This window comes from Phodopus roborovskii, unplaced genomic scaffold (genome assembly GCF_943737965.1).
Source record: "Phodopus roborovskii unplaced genomic scaffold, PHOROB, whole genome shotgun sequence".
Taxonomy (NCBI): domain Eukaryota; kingdom Metazoa; phylum Chordata; class Mammalia; order Rodentia; family Cricetidae; genus Phodopus; species Phodopus roborovskii.
This window is the reverse complement of record NW_026126546.1, coordinates 8,909,448-8,926,670: the sequence shown is the minus strand read 5'-3', so window position 1 is coordinate 8,926,670 and position 17,223 is coordinate 8,909,448.

Below are 17,223 nucleotides of genomic sequence, written 5' to 3'. Positions count from 1 at the left end.
CCCTAGGGAATGAGGATCCTGGGGTCCCACCTAGAAGCGGTATGCTCAGCGCATCAGATGTAGACACACAGACATTGGACAGACAGCTCAGGCATGCACCCATCTATCCGAGGTGTTTGGGGCTCTGCTTCTGATGCCTATGAAAGGGCCCTGTTTGTGTGTGTAACAGTGCCAGCAGTGGCAAAAGCAGAGCTGGGGTAATGTGGCCAGTGCTGGGTCAGCATTGCCTAGCCCCAGAGTGACAGGAGGCTTCCCTTCCCCCTCCCCAGTCCCCTAGGCTTGGGGCCCAGGGTAGCACTGGCTTCATCATGCCAGGGAGGGAACCAGGCACTCAACCTGGATGTGCTCAGCATCTGTCCTCAGTGTGCCTCCATCAGGAAGTTCTCTAGAATCAGGACTACCTCAGCATCCCATCCAGTCAAACCCACAGCTGATAGACTCCAAAGCCCAAGAGGAGGTTTAGTGTTGTTGAGAGGGGCTATGTTCCAGAGGGGCCAGCTGAACTATACCCAAATCCTTTACTTGAATGTACCCCGCTGGCCTCATACCAGCTAATGTACCAGCAAATGAACACATTGGAGCAGCACCAAGATAAAATCTGAGTTTAAATAAGTTTAATAAAGTTTTAAAAGCATATTGGATGAGGGATGGTGGTTCACACTTGTACTCAGGAAGCTGAGGCAGGAGGACTGCTTTGAATTTAAAACCAGTCTGAGCTACATGGTAAGGCACTGTCTGTAAAGGGTAACAACTAAAATAAACACAAATAAAAAGCCATTCCCATATTGGAAAGGTGTTTAGCCTTCCCCAGCAGCTTCCTGATCAAGTTCCCTCTCCTTGCAGTGAGATCCTGCATTTACCGCTTGACTAGTAGTGAGTCCTTCTACAGCCACCCCCCAAAATACCTAGTTAGGGGGGCCAGGTGGCGGCGGCACATGCCTTTAATCCTAACACTCAGGAAGCAGAGGCAGGTGGATCTCTGAGTTTGAGCCGGTCTGCTTTATAGAGTGAGTTCCAAAACAGCCAGGACTATACAGAGAAACCCTGTCTCATAAAAACAAAAACAACAACAAAAATCCCACAAACAAAATCCTACTTAGGGGGTCTGGAGATGTAGCTCAGATTCTAGAGTACTTACCTAGCATGCAGGAAACCCAGGGTTCCATCTCCAGCACCACAGACATTGAGTATAGTAGCAGAACACTTGTAATTATAGTACTCAGGAGGTGGAGGCAGGAAGATCAGAAGTTCAAGGCCACCCTCAACTTCATGGCAAATTAGAGAACAGCCTGGGATACATGAGACTCAGTCCATCATCCTCTCTCCAAACAAAATAAATTTGTTAGGTCATGTCTTTTTTCAGACATCTCCCAGGGACTCCTCCTGTTTCATTCCAATACGTACGTACATACGTACGTACGTGCGTGCATACGTGCGTGCGTGTGTTTGAAACAGCATTTCATGCAGTTTGGGTGGTAAGACTGGGTTTGAACTTCTAACCTACTTCCTAAGTGCTGGGATTTCAGGTCTGTGCCACTACACCAATAAGTGTTTGTTTGTTTGTTTGTTTGAAGACAGATTTTCTCTGGTGTATCCCTGGCTGTCCTAGAACTTGCTCTGTAGACCCAGGCTGGCCTTGAACACAGATCTGCCTGCCTTTGCCTCCCGAGTTCTGGGATTAAAGCCATGCACCACTAATGCCTGGCTGATTGTTGTTGTTGTTGTTTTTAAATAATTTATTTTATGTGTATTTGTGTACCTGAGTGTGTATGTATATACAGCACATGTGTGCAGGAGTGAGAGGTCAAAGAGACATTGGCTTCTCTGGAACTGGAATTAAAGACGGTTATGTGGGTGTTGGGAAACAAACCCAGGTCCTCTGCAAGAACATCAAGTGTTCTTAACTGCTGAGCTATCCTTCCAGCCCACCAAGTCTTCATTGCAGCCTGGTGGGGCTGCAGCAGTGAGTGTGGGACAGCCTGTCCCTTTCTTCTTGCTATTCCTCTCACTTGCCAAGGCCTCTGGGCTCTTGCAGGGGCTGTTCTAGGAGTGGCAGGGAGGTATGCTCAGGAACCTGACTACAGGATCATTTCCTGGGTGTCTTCTTCATTCATCCAGTCTCTGCTATTGTGAGGATGGAGTCCCAAGCCTAATCAAGCCTCTGGGAGTATAGCAGCCACATCCTCTGGGATTTTCTCCCTTTCATTCACAGGACTGACTGGAGCAGGGGTACAGATGGATCTGTGTCCTGGCTCATGAGTATGGGTCACTTGTGCAAGGTTCATAGCTTGGCATGGGCCAGGCATGTGTTGGTGTTCTGGAAGACTCCCCCTTGGCAGGCTGCTCACTGGCTGTGCGCCCCACCTCCGGCCTGGACCACTCCCCCACCCCCACAAAAATACACCAGACTTTGCTCAAACACAGCTCCGTTTCTATTTGTGCTGATGATTGTCTGCTTGGACAAAGGCCCCTTTCAGGGACGTCAGAGGTTCAGCAAATAAATAAATGAATAAAGTCCAAGAGAGGAAGAGGAGAGTGAGGTGGTGGGCGAGGCAGGGGGCAGGCAGTCCCAGGCTCCCATCAACTGGTCCAGCTCTCAGGTCCCCAGAGATGAAGGGGTGTGTTCACTGCCCGGAGGCTCAAGCTGCATTTGGAATATGAGGCCAAGGGTACAGAAGCTTCACCCACAGAGGGATGATTCCTGGTGGGGGCCTGGAGTTGTGTGGCCAGTGCCATCCTGGGTGATGTGTAGAGCACAGAAACAATGGTCCCACACCGGGTCCAGAGGGTTGGCAGGCCTGCATATGGTTCTTAGAATGTCCTTCAAAGCCAGTTGTCCACCATACACATACTACTGGGGTTCCTATTTGGAACTGGAAATGGGGTGACTCTGATGTTGGAAGTGAGGGCAGTGATGAGTCAGCAGGACTTGAAGGCCTCAGTGAGATGCCTTCCAGAATTAGAGGCCAGAATGTGTCCAGATAAGAAAGCCATCCTATAGGAACCTAGGTTTATTCCTGCTAAACCTGGGTCAGGTCCTTGAAGAGGCCTCAAATGCTCTATCTGTACATGAAGGGTGGCCACACCTCAGTCTCCTGCCGAGCAGATGATTCTTAAGTCTCTCATGTACTCCTGAGCCCTTCTCATCCTTGTTCTCCAAGCCCCTGAAGGATCATAGGGCATGGGAAGGCAGACCCACCAGTTAGCCCCTTCCTAGTCCATTGTTCCAAATCCATCAAAGCTGGAAAGCCATTAATAGAGGGTAGGAGTGGCCCTGGAGGGCTGCCTGGAGGAAGAGTGGGGGACCAGACTGCAGAAGTGACTGGCTGGGTCTGATAGGAGCTGGCTGGTGGCTGTAGGGCTGGCTAGCCCCTCAGGTCCAGGCCTGGCCAAGCCCCTAGGGCAGAGCTGACTCCTGGCCATTCCCGGGACAACAATGGCCAGCATTTAAATTCCAATTGAGTCGGCCAGAGTGGCCCCGGGCGTGAGAACAGGAGCCCCCACCCCAGCTCCAGCCCCGCCTGCCGCATTCCTGCCTCCCCGGAGATGGCTGTGGCCAGGCCGTCTCCAGGGGGCCGGGAATGCAGCGCTCAATGGAAGGGGGACAAGGGCCCATTGAGCAGTGACGGGCAGGATTGAGCTGTCAGCCCCCCAACCCAGGACCCCTCCTCTGTCCCCACCCTCTCTCCCTGGTGTTACTGATGTCGGCTGCTCCTGGGGACCCCACTCATGCCTCCTGGGGCTGTCCTGATGCAAGCATGGGTCTTGTCCATCTGGCTGACCGTAGGATCTGCCCTCTTGGCCCCTTTCCACCCAGCAGCCAGGGAGCTCTCGAAGCCTTAATCATATCATGTCATGCCCCTGCGTAAAGCCTGTTATTGAAGGCAGGCTAGCTGACCCCTCCTTTGCATGTTCTCCCCCCTCAGCCCCACCGAAATCAGGGCCCCTTTCGCTGGTCTGTGCAATAACTGTCCCTGCCTAGCGCCAGGGACACCCACACATATTTGAGGACTCAAAAGTTTGAATGTCAACCCCATTGCCCATATTTTTCAGGACTTCCAAGTCCCTGGGACTCCCTAGAAGGCAGGGTGTCTTCAAGGCAGCCATGTGGGGAAAGGCACAGTGGCAGTCCCTGTCCCAGCCCCACTACGTTTCTGTGGCTTGAGGTCAGTGCTGTGAGGCTGTCAGGGGCCCCGAGGAGCCTGAACCCCGGTTTTTACTTGAACTCCTTCTGTATGTTGCCCCTGTTGTTCTACCACTGAGCAGTGTCCATCAGTGTCTCCAGTGCCCCAGCAGAGCCTGCGCTGAGCTGACCCTGGGCTTGTGTGCAGTGCTGCTCACAGGCACTGGTGTGCAGCCGGTTTTCTCCCGCTAGCCAGGGTCAAAGCCCTGGATATCAGAGAACTGGGGCCTGGAACTGGCACTTACCAGGAAGTCCTGGTTCTCAGAATAGGACGAGTAAGGCCTGAGAGTAGGCAACCTGGCACCCATGCTGCATGGATGTGGACATGACAGCCACCCTGAAGCTGACGGGCAATGGGCCCCACACAGTAAGGTCTAGTAGGCTGAAGGAGCAGGCTAGGGGGAGCCCCTAACAAGGAGCTCTTGGCAGTAGCCAGGCACAGCAGAAAACAGGGTGGGGGCATTGTTGGGGAACCCTGAACCAGCCTTCCTGTACAACCAGTTTCCAGTCAGCCATGGCTCTCCAGCTATAAAAGCACAGCCTTGGCCTCTATGGCTCAGAAGAAACCAGAGGCCACGGCAGGCAGGAGAGGGGTGGTTGTGGAGTCCACAGTCATACAGATAGAGCTGAAGTGAGGTGGTGTGGGGAGAAGGCCTGCAACACTGGGCAGTGAAGTCCCCAGGTGGCCTTCACTACCCTTACTTTGCTTTGTCAGAAGCCCAAGACCTAAATCCAGCCAGGTAAGGGATATCCAGTATCTATCAAGATGTTGGTTCTTTAGTCTGGCCCCTGCTGGGAAGCGCTGGTCATGTCTGGACCCCTAAGCCTCTGTGCGTGGGTGGCCACATACGGTCTATGTCAAAGAACACTTCATCAGACATAACTTCGAAAAAAGCCCTGGATAGCTGGACCAGCAGAGTGGAATGTGGTGTCCTCTAGTAAGCTGGGCCCAGGAGCCACCTACTAGGCCATGTCTTTTATCGTTTATCTGGGCTGGGCTGGTGGGAGGAGCCAAGCAGCAGCCAGCTCTTACTGAGAAGCCAAATTGTGAGTGGGTGTTCTAGGCACTGTCTACCCTGAGGGTGCTAGCTTCATCTAGATGTTCCTGTGCAAGTTTGGGGCATCTATCATGCCTTGGGGCTTAGCCAATCACTCACTGGGTCACTTTATAATTCTGGGCCCAAGCACAGGCCTTACTCCAAGTCAGGAGGCCATGTCTAAGGAAGATCCATCCCTCAGGGCCTCTTCCCTATGGGTGAGAGTGAGGCAGGGATGCTCCTATAGAGAATGGGATGGGAGTGGGGGGCTGGGGAGTGGGGACAACTCCAGGGAGAGGAGCAGCCTATCAAAGGCCCTGAGGTTGTCTGAGGCGCTGTGGTGGGAGTGTAGGGATAGAGAAAGTCCAAAATGTTGTCCTGGAAGCCCTGGCTGTGTGAGGAGCCCAAGAGCCATAGCTCTCTACCAGACAGTGGCTACAAGCCCACTCAGGTTGTATAGGCTCCTGGACTGCTGTTGTTAGGAGGCCATGAGGACATCAGGTGGCTTTGGGCAAATGCAGTAGACAACAGCTCTGTGAACTGCATTCCATCTTACTCATGGCCAAGTGTCAGACATTGGTGTCCCTGTTCAGTGTTCCTTAGCTGTCCTCTGAATGAGGTGTCTTGCCAGATAACTCAGTGCCAGAATATGGGCACACTGTGGCTTTATCGTCTCTGAGATTGGCTCCTTGATGTTCTCCATGTATAGTTCAGGATGGGAGAATTATCACTGAGAGAGGAAAAGGACATAGAATTTTAAGGTGGAGAGGGGCCCTACGTTTCCTCTACTTGGCTTCAACGTGTTTTTGTTTGTTTTGTAGCCCTAGCTGTATAGGAAACTTGCTCTGTAGACTAAGCTAGATTCAAACTCACAGAGACCCGGGGCTGGCTGCAAGGTTGTGTGCCATCATACTCTGCTTGTTGTTTTCCTTGAATTTAAGATTTTGAGTGCTGGTATTTTAAACCTGTGCTACCATAACTGGCTACCCTATTCTTTTTTGTTTTATTTTCGACATTGTTTCTCTGTGTTAACAGCCCTGGCTGTCCTGGAACTTACTTTGTAGACCAAGCTGGTCTCGAACTCACAGAGATCCTCCTACCTCTGCCTCTCAAGTGCTGAGATTAAAGGTGTGTGCCATCATGTCCTGCTGTTTTGGTTTTTGAGACAAAGTCTGGCTGTACAGCCATGGCTAGACTAGAACATGCTATATATCCTAGTCTGGAACTTTTCAGGATCCTCCTGACTCAGCCTCCTAATGCTAGGATTATAGGCACATAACACCAAGCTTGGTTTTTATGTAGTGACAGGAATTAAACCTAGGGCTTCATACTCCTAGCTGTGCTTTATCTTGTTCTTCTGTTCTTGTTTTGGCTGCCAGGGGGTGTAGAACGTGTAGAACTAGCAGAAGGCACATGGGCAGTAATTCTCCCTCTCTGGAGGTCTGGAATGCTTTTGTGTTCTTGGCCTAAATAAATATGATGTTAAAAGCTGTATTTTTACAGCTCACCCTGCACAGCAGCTGTGTCTGCTTCTCCAACAGGCACTTTCCTCTCTAGCAGTCCAAGGCCTGAACAGGCTCAGCCTCCCCCAGAGAAGCTTCTTACGGGCAACTGGCTCTAGACTAAGAAAGGGCCAGTGATAAGCTTGGCCAATGGTCTCCTAGTGGGCTCTGGTATACACACACAAACACACACACATGAAATTCCTCATCATAGAGCAGGGGACTTACCTGAGCTGCTTCCTAGCATGAAGTGTCACCCAAGCTTGCTGGTTGGTGGTGGCACATGCCTTTGATTCTAGCACTTGGGAGGCAGAGGCAGGCCTGGTCTACAGAGCAAGTTCCAAAACTACACAGAGAAACTCTGTCTTGAAAAAATTAAAAAAAAAAAAGTGTCCAAGTTGTTAACAAAGCCTCCCCGGCAGGTGCTAGTAAGATAGAGATATTGTGGCAAGTGGCAAAACCAGATTAAGTCCCAATACCAAACCTTCCAGGAGTCTCCTAGAATTCCACAGATGGCAGGCCTGAATTTTGGGGGAGCTGATAACCATCAGGCATCCTGAACAAAGAGGGCCCATGAGGTTACTGTCAATGGCTCTTGTGTTCCTTGAGGGCCACAAATCCCCACCCACTGGTGGGAAACATCTATCCATGCTGGCTGTTCCAGCAGGTAGGGGCTGCTGGGGTCACACACACAGCTCTGATGAGGAAGCCTGGATGTTTTGTAACAGTTTCCTCTGAGATGTAAACATACATCCTACAGGGAAGTTCCTTAAACAGGAAGGCAAACAACTCAAAATAGCTTCAGGAAGTCCCTGAAACTGGCCAGATTCACTAGGTCCCTCCCTGACAGAGTAAGCAATGAAAGCTGAGAGCCCCCTCTAACAAACCAAGCTGCAAAGACAGTTCATGGGCTCAGACCAGCTCCCTAAACCAGTGTTGCTGCCTGGAAGAGATTTAGAGGCACCTGGAAAGGATACTCTCCAACCTGTTGAGCTCCCTGCACGCTATACTGAGTGCGTGCTCCAGTTTCTCAGCTTTGTGAGCTTGTCACCTGTGCTGGGATTAGCTTTGGTGATGCAGTTATCATTGAGTTATTTCTGCTCCTGAAAGTAACCCCTCACCTATGTTGCTGTAAGAAAGTAACCCTAATAAGTTCACGTGTGACCCAGTTGGACTTTGGTGTTTATCTGTGCTTTAGTCTGTCTTGGGTTCCCTTTCTAGGGTGAGTAGATGTGAATGTTGCATCTTCCAAGGAAAAGCTTTGCTACATAACACTGGGTCAGAATCTAGTGCTCTTCCCAGTGCTCAGGGGCTCCTGCACAATGCATTGTTCATGTTCTGTTCCCTGCTAATCCCTGCATCTGGCCAACTGTCTTTAGGGCCACACTTGCTCCTGGAGGGTCTGAGCACAGGTAACACACTGGTCAAGGCTTTATATAGCTGTGCCCTTGTAACCTGATGAGCTGGCCTTGAGTTTTAGGAGCCCCAAGTCATTCCCCTTCAACTTCAAGCCCCACCCATATACCTCAGAGCACGTCTGAAAATACTGAGGATGACTGGGCTCAGCTTGCCTCCATTAGCCTTTAGCTCATTCCCCTTGGTTATGGGACCCCATGTTTTGTAACTAAGGACAGAGCCCTTGAGAGAAGCTCTAGAGACCTGGGGTGGCATGGAGACTGGGCTGAGAACCAATAGCAGATTTTCATCTGCTGGCTTGTTAATGTGAAACCACAGACCCAGATTGGTTGTTGTTCGAGACAGGGTTTTTCTGTGTAGCCCTGGCTGTCCTGGAACTTGATCTGTAGAGCAGGCTGGCCTTGAACTCACAGAGATCCCCTACCTCTGTTTCCCAAGTGCTGTCCGTAAAGGTGTGCACCACCACTGCCAGGCTACAGACCCAGATTTTAGCCACAGGATTCTGTTCATAGTGATACAGAAGTATAGGGAAGGATTCCAAGGCCATGAGAGCAGCCCATATATAGAGATTGTTCTGTAGTTGACTAGTGATGTCTTCTGTGGATGGGAACTGGTATATTGTAGCATGCATGCTATGGTGATATCCCCCAGAATGGATTCTGATACCGTAATTCTATCAGACTACAATCACAAGGTACACTCCTGAGAACTCACCTATGGTTTTCTCATCTGTGTGATTAGTAAGACTAGCTGTTGGCAGACTCTTAGCCCTGACCCACCTGGCTGGTTTGGGAGAAGACCATGTGTGGAGGGACTTCAGAAAGCTTCCTTATGACTCTGGCAGAGGATGGGGCCAGGGCTGACCCCATGTGAGAGACAATGAGGTTGCAGACTCTGAACCTATCTTGTGGTAGCCTTTGAGCTGCCACCCCTTTCCTGTATGTCCTAGTCACAGGTACCAACAAAGCTGCTTTCACCATGTGTTCATTCATGCTTTGCTACTGGACTATTGCTGTTGCTAGGCTACAAGCATCTTGCTTGTCTCTGAACCCTAGACCAGGTCTATCTACTTGCTCAAAACTTGCCCCTTTCAGCCTTCTGCTTCTACACATCCCACCTCAGATGCTTTTAGCCACTTTCACTAAGTATTTATCTTCTCTCTCCTTGCTCCTGGCCATCTGTTCCAGGGCTGAGGGTGTCCTGATGACTGATGGTCATGATTACAATGCCCCCGGGGTCTATACTGTGCCCTCCAGAAGTCTTCAGCTCCTAAGCCCTCTCTTCCTCCCAAGTCATACTTTATGGTCCACATTTAATAAATAATAACACTGCAGAGTAGACTAACCCAAGGCTTCTCATAAGCTGGGGCCCCAGGCCCAACATTGTCTAACAATGGGAAAGGGTAGTCAGTTGGTTGTCTGCTGGAGGCCAAGGCAGGAAGCCAGGAGGGACCTTTCAGACAGGTTGTTGATGGGGTTTGTCACCCTGCACATAGGAGATGTTCAGGAACCTCCAGGGACGATCTGGGTGTGTGACACTAGAGGCCTGGGGGAGGAGCCATGGTATCCGGGCAGGTGGTCTAACCTTCAACATTGAGCACAGCTGAGACAGGTGATCTTCATCTTCTCTTCCAGAAGAGGAGGTTCAGGGCAGGCCTGGAGAAGTCAGATAGAGAGGCCTAGGGGAGCGGCACCCGTCGAGTCTCCACCTGCCCAACCTGCTGGTTTCTGGCACTACCAGTTCCGTGAGCTCCACAGTAGCAAGCAGTAGAATCCTTTAAGCTCTTTACAAGGAGAACATGGTGTGTGTGTGTGTGTGTGTGTGTGTGTGTGTGTGTGTGTGTGTGTAGGGTGGGTTAGGGTGCTACTCTGGGATCTTTAGGCTGGTGATTCAAGGTGTGACAGGGACCTGCCCCTGGGAGCAGAAGTGGGGGCTCGGAATGACAAGGAGTTTCACCCTAGGCAGGCACAGCCCATGACTGAAGGTTAGCAAGGGTTCTGGCCAGAGATTCCCTGTCTTAGGAGATAGAGGAGGGTCTCCTAATGCTGATGGGTGGGTGGGTGATCATGGTTTGGAGACTTGTCCCTCTGATGGGCCCAGGAAAGGGCGCTAGGGCAGAATTCATGGTGAGATGTGCATTCAGGCAGGCCTGGGAAACTCAGGCCTCCGTGGGGCTAGAGGGTGTTCCAGGGATGGAGTAAGGGAATGGGAAGGATCCCTGGCAGGGGTAGCTGCATCCCACCTTCTGTGAGCCAGGCCAATGCTGCTCCCTTGTACAACCAGAATGAACATTGGGCACAGAGGGGACCCCTGGGAGGGGCTAGCCCCATAGCCATGGGATAGCCCTTGCTGATCCTGGCATCTTCTCTGGGGTAACCATGGCTGAAACTGGATGTTGTGGGTGCCCTGAAGTCCTTGGGTGATCCAGGGGGTGGGGGAGCCAGGACAGATGTCCCTGGGGTAGGCAGAAAGGGTGGTTCTTGATGTGCTGTGTGCCTCAGGGCAGGTGGCTTGCTGCTTTTTTTTTTTTTTTTAAACTACTATTTTATCTTCATCTCAAGGAGTCCCAGAGGTACAGGGTCTCAGTAAGAAGATCATTTTCCTGAGATCACTTAGGCTGCCCAGTATATGTGGGTTATCCAGATTTGGTGGGCTAGCCTGGAAAGTGGGATATCCTGTGCTTGAGCTTGGCTATAGCTGTTCTGAGCTAGGGCAGACACCCGTGGGGCTGGAGGAAGTCTAGAGCTCTAGCTGAGGCTCATGTGGCTTCCAGATGATTGCCCATGAGTACAACAGGACAGGAGCAGGGGTGCCCAGATGGTTTAGGTCCCAGGTTGCCGCCATGAGTGTCCCTGTCCTGCTGGGTAAGATGAGGTGGTGCTGGCACAGGGGCCTGCCCAGCCTTGCTCTGACCCAGTTTTCCAAGCCCAACCCAGTCCTCTGCACTCAGGCAGGCAGGCAGGTGGGAAAGCAGGCAAGAGATAATCAGGACTCACACAAGTTTTTCTCAGGAACACCATTGCCCTGGCCCACAGCTGCTCTCCTGCCCAAGGCATTTGACTGGCTGTATATAACTACAGTTAGTCCCCTGAGGACGCAGATATCCCTAGGACTTGAGCTGTCAATGATCCAGCCTTGGAGTCATCTGTCCCATGCCTCTGTCTTCTGCCTCAAGATGAACTGATGCATTGTCCAGAGACAGACCCTGGTAGTGTTTACCTCCTCCTAGAAGCCAGTCATGGCTTTTCTAAAGATGAGGACCCTTAGGTAACAAGGAGGTGTGGGAATAAGCCGTAGAGTCACAAGAGTGGGTATAAAGGCTCAGGAAAACATTCCAGGGAAGGGGAGGGTGGCAGGGTCCTTGTGGACCAGGAGGCTGGGGTAGCAAAGCCTGCCTGAAGCCTGGCTGGGAAGGGGGAGGGAGGGTGGAAGCGACTGTGGGAATCCAGCTCTGGTGGCAGGCTGGGTAAGCGGCTTTGATCCACATTGAAGCAACACAGACCCTAGTTTTAAGATAACTTGGGCTTGGGAACCTGGGCCCTGGCCCCAGCTGCAGACCTGGCTTTCCTTTCATTCCTGCTCTGCCCTGGGAAAACACGGTCTAGGTGGTGACTGGCTCTCTGGGCACACTCTCCTGGATGTTGGGGTCTGGTTCTTGAGCTGAGTTGTCAGGACACCTTGAGGCCCACCAAGCTCCAAGGAGAGGATTTTGGTGTGCTCACCTCAGTTACAGGCAGGCCCTCCTCTTGGCCCTGCTCCTTAGAATTAAACTTTCTGCATCCTTTCCCCAGCCAGCTGTTATCATCTTTGACTTGGGCCTGAGAGGCCATGGGATCCACTACTTCCTAGCTGGGGCCTTTGAGGATAGTGATCACTGGGCAGACTAGTGTGAACAGGGGCCAGCATGGACACAGGTATGGACTATTGTGGGGGTGCACACTGCCTGGGAACTCCCTATCTGAATCCTAACCTCTGCCTCTGTGATGGTCTGTATCTTCACATGCCAGAGGGCTGACTCACCACACCTTGGCCCCTATTCAGGCCAGGCTAGTGGTCAATGAAGCTGTTAGCAGGGGCAGGGGCAGGCAATGGGTGTGGCTAGGAGGAGAAGGCCTCCAGACTCAAAGACAGCTCTGTTAGGGGCTTCAGGCCCTGCATGTCCATCCTTCTCAGTGCTGGAGCCTTGGGGACTGGGAGCAAGTGGTGGCTCAGGGAGAAGGGGCTAATCAGATGGTTAGCTGGGTCAGTGAGGGACTGGGAACCACGTGGAGACAGCTGTCTAAGGAGCAATCGCCTGCATTCTATATTTGCCCTCTGGGAAGGAATATCCTGGGTGAACTTCCCTGCAGAAAGGGATGCTCACAGAAAAGAGATGGTTACAGAACATGCCTCAGCTTTCCTGCCTGTAATGAGTATAGGGCTTAAACAGCATCTCCCAGGATCCCCAGCTCCTCCAGAACCTTCAGAGTCTCAGGCCTTGTGGGTGGGCTGATCCGTTCCCTTAGGTTGATAGGGCACCTAGCCCAGGGTTGGTAGGATCCTGACTGCTCTAAGGACTCTCTAAACATTCCGGTGTTCACAAGCTCAGCTGAAACATCTGTGGGAGCACTGTGGTCACCTCTGATGACTGAGTACTATGACAGTGCCTCCTTATTCCCCATCTGTCAAATGGGGCTGTTGCAAGGCTTCTGTTAGCAGCTACCAACTTCACATTCTCCTGACCACACAGGATCTGGATTGTCCAGCCAACCAAGCCATCTGTGGAAGGGTAAGAAACGGACACACACACACACACACACACACACACACACACACACACACACACACGGTAGCTGCTGTAAACTCAGAGACTGGAGCTGGATGCTTGGTTGAGGTCACATATGGATGATGGGTGCAAGGGCCAATCAGCAGAGCCGGACAGAGCAAGACTGCCATAGGTGATGGCAGGAGGGGCCAGCGGGCCGAGAGGAAGGGGTACAGGAGGAGGAGGGTGTGGCAAGGGCTGCTGGGCCCTGGGGCCTAGATTCCTAGTTCTGCCGGAGCCTGAAGAGTTAGGACTTGTTTATTCTTGGCAGGAAGGCTAGTCCTGGGGGTGGGGGGGGGGAGAGAAGCAAGGCCTTTTCAAAAAAAAATAAAAATAAAAATAAAACGTTCATTTAGAAGGCCTGCTGAACTGCAAAGGGGTCCTGGAAAAAATGTTGAGAGGGTTTAAGTGTAAATGGGCCCAAAACACCATAATTAAATTTCCCTTAAATTTACCAGAGTTTGGGGTCAAAGAAAAAATAAAACTTAGGGAAAATACACTTGAGGTTTCAGGCCAAGAGCTTAGGAAAATAGATTTCTGAACTGCTCAGCAGCTACTGGCCTGGCCTGCCAGTCCTTGAGTTGTCGAGGCCTTAACCCCTTTCTGCTCAGTACTGGCCTGTGAACTCATTGCTTTGATGGCGCTGTGGTGGCTTCTTGTCAGTTCTTCCTGCTTTCTGCTGAGTAGCCCTTCTATGCCAGACAGCCTCACCCTTGCCCTGCATCTGTCCACAGCTCTGATTTCCACTCTTTGCTCATCCAGGCACATTTTCCAAACCAGGAGTTAGGACTTGAGGTTTAGTAGTCTGAGTGAACCAAAGGGCAAAAAGGCCAGAAAGCTTGGTCTGGAATGTCAGGTTCCCAATGTGCATGTATGTCCAGGTTCCCAATGGTGCATGATTCATGTTATTGCCCTTTTTGGCTCAACTTACCAGGAAGCTCACAGCTAAAATTAAGGATCTTACATAGTAGCTAGTATTGACTGATGGCTTTTGGAATATTTTCCTTTCTTGTTCATGTTTTTTAAAATTCTACTTCTGTGCTGGGTGGTGGTGGCGCATACCTTTAATCCCAGTATTTATGAGGCAGAGGCAGGTGTATCTCTGTGATTTCCAGGCCAGTCTGGTCTACAGAGCTAATTTCAGGACAGCCGAGGATACACAGAGAAACCTTGTCTTAAAAAAACAAAACAAAAAAAGTTTCCATTTCTGTCATAATGTACAAATCAAATGTACTTTTTTATTTTAATCCTGAGAGTGAATTTGAAAGGCAGAAATTACCTATAGCCGTTCACAACCACACCCCCATTCAAATCTGCTTTCTTTGGGGGAACTAGACCAGCCAGTCCTATAAGAGCCCCATACATGGTGCTACACTGGCTCCCGAGCCTATTAGCATGCAGCAATGATGTTTTCCACCACAGATGAGGGAATGGGGTCTCCTAGGAGGGCCAGAGTAGCTCTGGGGCTCTGAAAACCTGTCCTGAAGGACATGAAGCCTCATGGCAGCATCCTACCTGAAGGCAAGCTTGGCAGGATCCTGGGACTCCCTCTGCCTAGGTTCCAGGCCCATTGTGGCCTATAGCAGCTACCAGCTGCCAGGAGCCCTGTGGTAAGATGTGAGTTGTGAATTCAGGTCTGTTCAGGAGAGTTCCTCTGCTGCCATTTGCCCAGCTTTAGGCCTGGCCAGGCTGGGGAGGCCGGGCTACCTACTCCCAGCCTGTAGTGATTCTATTCCAGGGCACATGCAGCAGGTGCACCTCCACAGTCCCTTTCCTTGTTCAGCAGCATAGGCCCCAGAAAGCTGAGGCCACCCAGCTCTGAGTCCCTTAGCTGTCCCTAGTGTGCCTGACTTGGCCTCTGTCCCAGCTCATCTTCACTGAAGATTCCATCCATGTGGGGCTTAAAAAGCTGACGGGGTCCCAGAAAGTGGGTAAAGAGGTATAGGCACATAAGGGGTCTTTAGCATCGGGAGCCCCCTCCCCATTAGCCCTGGCTGTTTCCAGGCTCCAACCCCCTTCCTGGGACTCTGCCAAGGGCCAAAGAGACCCACCTCTTCAGGGCCTAGTCTTAGTCACAGCCTGGAGTTCAACTGAGGGGTCCAGGATAAAATAGTGGCTAAGTTAGGGAGAGCATTATGAGAGTCAAGGGCTGGCGCCATCCTGACACAGACTACAGAATGTGGGGCTCAGCCTCATGTGTAGCTCTCTGAGAGCAGATAAGACTCCTGCCAAACCCAACTCTTTATAAGAAAAATCACACTGAGCTGGGTGGTGGTGGTGCACGTGGGAGGCAAAGGCAGGATATCTATGTGTTTCAGGACAAGCTCCAAAGCTACACAGAGAAACTCTGTCTCAAAAAACTAAACCAAACCAAAAAAGCCCCACCGACAATAGACCACACCTTCCAGGAATTATGTCCTGGTATAAGAGTAAGGCAAAGTGAGTTGCAGCTACTTGGGGCTGGTTCGTGGGATCAACTCTGCAGAACCAGTGGAGTCTCAAAATGCTGTGCCCTTTTAGTGTAAGGGCCAGCAGACAGTGGCAGCCATGCTGGAGAGTCAAGACCCAGACCATGTTAGGATGTGCATGACATCAAAGGATCAGGAACCCCAGGTGTGTAGTGGGCAGAAGGTGATTCCCTCTAAGGCAGGCCTGTGTAATGGTGGGAAGGAGTTTGAGGTGAGATCATCCCACACTTTATGGACAGCCCAAAATCCAACCACAAGTGTCCTTATGAGAGATGGGAGCCATGGCAAAGGTACAGAAGAAGCCATGTGAAGGTAGAGGCAGAGACTAGAGTGATATGGTCCTAAGTCAAGGATGCCCGAGGCCCCAGAGTTGTCACAGGCAGGAAGAACCCTCTTGTAAAGAGGCCCACAACCAGCTCATCTTGACCTCAGACTTCTGTTGTCCTGAACTATGAAAGTCAATTTGAGACAAGCAGTTTTTAAAGTGGCAGTAGGCTCAGGACAGGAATACAAGTTGTGAACCCCCCACAGCTAATTTTTGAAGAAGGGACAAGGCCCCCACACTGCTGCAGCTGAGCGAGAGTCCAGAAGAGCTGGCCAATGTCTGGTCATAGGATGTGGGGGGGGGCAGAGGAAAAGTACCCTGTCTGGAGCCCTCTGCTCTGCATTTGTTGCTCATTGGCTAAACTTCTTAGAAGCCACAAAGTAAGATAGCCTGGGAGACAAGGTCTGTTGGTCCACAAGGTTCAGAGAACCACCACTGGCCTGGGATACCCGAGATAAAGAATTACTACTGTTCAGATGGATGCTCAGCTCCCAGGTGATACAGATGTGGAGGGTTCTGGTAAATCCTCCAGAGGAGGTGGGTGGCAACAGGCGTCAGAGTTCACATTCTGGTTCTTTTACTGATAATTAATCTGCCAATAGATTAGGAGAGAATGTCTGCTATGACCCCCTGGGGTGGCAACATGGGGGAGGATCTGTGGGCAGCTAGCTGGGGATGGTATGGGAACCCAGGCCTGGATTCTAGCCAGTCTGCAGGGAGTTGTGCTCGGCCAGAAGAGCAACATGAGCGACAGTAGAAGGTGCAGAGGGTTAGGGGTGGACACTGAGCAGTAGCATGAGGGCTTTGGGAACAGAGCCTTGCTCAGAGATCTGGGATAGATAAGAGTGATCAATGAACCACTGAAACATTTTCATGTTCTACTTTCCATTTTTCTGATGAGCAAGGTGAGTCCTTCAAGCCACACACAGCCAGACCGAGCAGAAGCATTGAGCCAAGACCCCACCTTCTTTCCCTATGTGGCTCCTGTAGGCCTCAGACCATGCTAAGCTTGACTGTGAGATACAATTCCGATTCCCTGTCTTGTGAGGGTAGATACATAAGTCACCAGTCACAGAGTGGTGGGTGGTGGTGGGTGCTGTTTCAGAGTCTGCAAGGCAGCACCTACAGCTTGTCAGCATGATTGGGTGGGCAGGCTGATCCTCCTGGGACCGGCTGTCAGTGTGACACTCCCCAGATGGAATGTGTGTCCAGGATGGATGAGCTGCCTGAGGACCTCCACAGGCTGGAGTTCAGGCAGCTCTAGGACAGGGCAGGGTCTTCCACTTGGTATCCCCAGCTTTTTGTTATTCTGAGTTTGGGCAGTTAAGTTCACTTCCAAACGTGTATCTTCTTGGGGAAGTGTGAACATCATCTCCCCCCGCCCCCGCCCCCGCGCGCAGCAGGACACCCAGGCAGCTGAGCTCATGAGGGCCACCAGTTGGTTAGTTCGATAAATACAGCACTGTGCCCTCCTTTTCTAGGACACGA